This window comes from Dendrobium catenatum, unplaced genomic scaffold, assembly GCF_001605985.2.
Source record: "Dendrobium catenatum unplaced genomic scaffold, ASM160598v2 fragScaff_scaffold_313, whole genome shotgun sequence".
Classification (NCBI taxonomy): domain Eukaryota; kingdom Viridiplantae; phylum Streptophyta; class Magnoliopsida; order Asparagales; family Orchidaceae; genus Dendrobium; species Dendrobium catenatum.
Window position 1 is genome coordinate 1,237,001 of NW_021318775.1, and position 4,191 is coordinate 1,241,191.

At 34.8% G+C, this 4,191-nt stretch overlaps 1 long non-coding RNA gene across 8 annotated transcripts; it reads left to right on the top strand.

Annotated features, from left to right (window-relative positions):
* Nucleotides 1-867: 867 nt before the first annotated feature.
* On the top strand, nt 868-3,968 carry LOC110092695. 8 transcript variants are annotated; one of them, XR_003700252.1, is made up of 6 exons: nt 868-1,366; nt 2,149-2,238; nt 2,349-2,430; nt 2,839-2,924; nt 3,020-3,197; nt 3,649-3,968. It is a non-coding gene; the product is annotated as an uncharacterized LOC110092695 (long non-coding RNA). The 8 variants fall into 8 exon arrangements; XR_003700249.1 differs by having other exon boundaries at nt 3,039-3,197; XR_003700254.1 differs by having other exon boundaries at nt 2,844-2,924.
* The last annotated feature ends 223 nt before the right edge of the window (nt 3,969-4,191 follow it).

The following is a 4,191-nucleotide window of genomic DNA, read 5'->3' on the forward strand; positions in this document are numbered from 1 at the left end:
GTCTAACCATCAAATGAAGAACATAGAGATTTGAATGAATTCACATTAAAGCGAAATAATCTGGGGTGGAACCAGCCTTTCATTTTAGAGTGAATAAAATATTCATATAAATGAACATAATTCAAAGAAAAATATTGTATTTCTTTATGATTGATTATTTAAAAATTAATACAAGCTTATTAATTTGATTTGTATTTTTTGATAATGTTGTATTACAACTTTATTAGAATCAAATCGAATACATCTTTTTTAATATAAGGGATTATACTACTAAAAAAATGAGACTACCGCAGCATTTTTATGCAGCAAATTAAATATCGTTGTAATAGGGCTGATACTTTTCTTTGCGTGAACGAAATTAGCCGCGAATATTTTAGGCGGGAATGATAGAAAAGCAGCGAAAATCTTCTAAAATTAATAAGCCCAAATAAAGCCCTAGCGTGAACTTCAGCGCGCATGAGCTGTTTCCTCCAGACTTCTTGCCTTCTCCGCACGTGAGCCGTTTCCTCCCCCATCCGTCTCCCTCCCATCGGAAACTGACGTGGACACCCACACCGACAAGGAAGCATACATTGACGCCGACGCCGAGGCCGAATCTGCTTCTTCCATTCTAACAAAAACTTCACCGGCGTTCCGTCGACACTGACCTCGCGATCCACTCCGCGCGCGACCCTCCTCCTCTCCAACCGACGACGACGCCATCGCTGCCGCTGAAGCCGACGTTGACGCAGACATCGACGCCGATGCCGCTTCTTCCATTCGTCGCCGTCGTTCGCACGTACCTTCTTCTCCTTCTTGAATCATACCTGAAACCAAGCAAATTTGGGTGAGATTTATATTAGGTTTTTTCATTTTTTGTGTTGATATTCTTTTTTGGTTCCTCTAATAATCAGTATTTTTATATATTGTTTCTTTTTTTTTTTTTCTAATCCAATCTCAATGATATTATATCTTCTTGTTGTTTTATTTTTACATGGTGATTTGAATTAGGTCTTCTTGCTGATTTATTTTTGTTGCTGAATTACTTCTCATACTCAAATATTTCATGCCTAAAATTTGACTATTAAAAAGGTAGCATGTTAATGGCTTTGAGCTCTTTTTCTGTGGGTTCTCAATTTAGCCAATACCACTTATTTCTATAGCCTTATCTCAAGTCTTCCATAGATTTAGTTTGCTGCATCTATTGAATATTAAGTCCATAATTTCTATAACCTGGATGGTTATTTGTTTTGGTCTTTACATCCTTTCACAACTTTAATTCTTTCTGCAGTGCCCATTAGGTGTTCGATGAAATGATTCTTGGAGTTGGTTGGGATCCAAACAATGTTCCAACTTATAATTGGATCTTGATGTGAGGGTGATTCAAGTAATTTGTAACCACAAGGAATTTATTCATGCTTGTGGAGATGTTACCACGTCTGTCTAAATCACAAAAAACAAATAATTTTTTTCTTTTTTTCTGTTACTTGCTTCTTCATGATTTCTCTGAAATAAATCCTCCATGATAAAATTAGTTGTGGTCTATAGAAGTCCACTAGTTGTCAAAACTTATATTTATCTCTGTTTTCTCAACACCGTATGCTCTAGTGACATTTATATGTACATCCATACACTTAGTATATCAAGTATATCAGATCAATAAAATTTTAGTTTGTCAGCATGTCTCTCCAAATCAAACATCAGATTTAAGAAAAAAAAAATACACACAAACACAAGATTTTATCCCAGTGAAAGATTTTGGTTGAAGTGTCACCCAAAGTTAAAACAACATTCAAGAAGGGCAATCATATGAAAGTAGAGTTATATCAAGTTCATCAGAACCAAGACAACTACTACAAGCTACAAGAAAATTACTGTGTCCCTGATGACCATCCTTGTTCAAAACCTTCACAGCCACAAGAAAATTATTGCATGATTAGTTTAGGTTTAAAACTTGAATGAGAGGGTATTTGGAAGATTTATTAGGCAACTATTGTTATTGTTGTGCCATTTCTGTTTATGAAAGAATAATAGATTTTTTTGTTTGCTTATAATACTGTACTAGGCAAAAGATTTGGTAAAAAAAAATAAATCCCACTCCATTGTAATCATTTTGATGCATTCTATTAATCCTCCATGATTGCAATTGAACTTCAATATATTGAACAGATTAAAATAAAGATTATTAGTTTATCACTTCGATGTCGATCGTGCGTTTCTGCACCGCAAGGAGATCCTACGGAACATCAAATCAAGAAGGTATATGAAGTTTCACAGGCTTTGTAAGCTTGATTGAGATTTGCTTATTGTTTTGAAGTTTCATACGCAGAAATGGTAATCTCTCTTCTTCTTTCCGGTTGTTTAACTAGGTTGCAAGATGATTTAGAACTTGCTCGAAGGCTGGTTCACCGGTGGGACGATGGTGAGTGTTCATTCCCATGAAAATGAGAGGTTTAAAATAATGCATTGTTTCCTGTTGTTCAATGTAAAGTACTAAAGTTACAGTGTATGGTCTTCTAAATAGCTATTTATGCCTTTCTCTAGTGATACCGTACTTGTATTCCTGTTAATTTTGCAACTCAGTTTACACACTTATCTGGAATCTCCCCAATAGGTTTGGCTTCATTTGCTTCTTTCATTCACCTATTGTTTTCGGAAATGACCTATGATCGTTTCTCATTGATATATTTAACTTAATTTTAGTTTATTTGTGTTGACACTACATTGGTTCATGTTATGTAATAAATTCTTTCTTCCATGGCTTAAGAGATGAACTATTTGTATGTTTATTTAGCAGCATGAAATTCTCCTTCCATCTGCTTTTAATGAAACCTTTACAAAATTAAAATCTCCTTGAAGTAAAGAGCGAGAGAGAGAACGAGACTCATGGGAGAGGAGCTGGAGCGCTAAAATTGTGAAGGTTTCACTTATCATGTCCTTGGCTGGTTAGTAAATAAGAATATTGGAGATGTATCAATCATCATGATGCTAGAATAATATCAAATAATAGTTGAAAATCAAAATATGATATTTTTGACAGTGGACTACATATTTATTAGGCCATCATGCGACTCAGATTAAACTTTATAAAAGAGTATTGCTTGAACTTCTCTAGCCACTTATGTTCATCGCAAAAGGATTTCACAGCCATAGGCTCCAAGAAAGAAAGCATCTCCTAACACATAATTTCAAAAAACAGTCGTGGAGAACACCTCAAAGTAAGTTATGTGCTTTTTTATTTCTATTTTCTTTTACTTCAAGAAGTTTCTGAATGTTGTATTTGCATATGGATGCTTTAAAAAAGTGTATTGAAGATATGACATCTGTTAGCCTCCGCTGTTTTGCTTTTGCATACAGTTTATATGACATCTGTTAGCCTCCTCAACTTTTAATGAAGGCTCGGAAGGTGACGAAGAGAATATCATTAGCTGAGTTTCTTTCAATAATAGAAGAAGCAATCCATACTTTCATGAATTTGTTTTTGCCAAAAAAACCTTTGTTGTTCTGTTAAACACTTTGCTTCTATAGTGCGAATTTGGCTATTGCATTTGGGCTTATTAGCACAGAAACTCATAGTCTTCGAAACTCATAGTCTTCGAATTGTGAAAAACTTGAGAGTTTATAATATACTTAGCAGTTAATGTAAGCCTATATTTCTTTTCTTTTCAGGTTAATCAAGCTAGGATTTAGAATTGAGCAAGTGACTGCTACTAGAGCGACTGACGAAGAATAGCTGGATCACATGAGCTGTTGTGGCTGCTAGTGAGGTTCGCATAGGCTTGGAAGGCCATAAACAGGAGTTCACGTTTATTATTGGAGATTCTCAAAATGAAGCTATTTTTTTTTTCTTGTATTTATTGCTGAATATTTTAAGTCCCTGTAGTAGTCACTGAGAAGAACTTGTATTCATTTAACTTTATATATGTTGAAGTATTCATTTTGACATTGCTTATGTATTAATTAATAATAAAAAATGATTTTTTGAATTATATATATTTTTTAATCAGTCTTGCCCTTTAACAGCGGTTTTAACACCTGCTATAAATGCTGCTATATCCTTCCTGCAGCAGCGGTTTTCAAAGTGCTGCTAAAGCCTTCCTACAGCAGCGCTTTTAAAACCGTTGCTAAAGCCTTAGCAGCGAACGCAGATGTGGCGAATATGCAGCAGAATTTAAACCACTGCAAATAATTTTGCAGGTGTTTAAACCACTG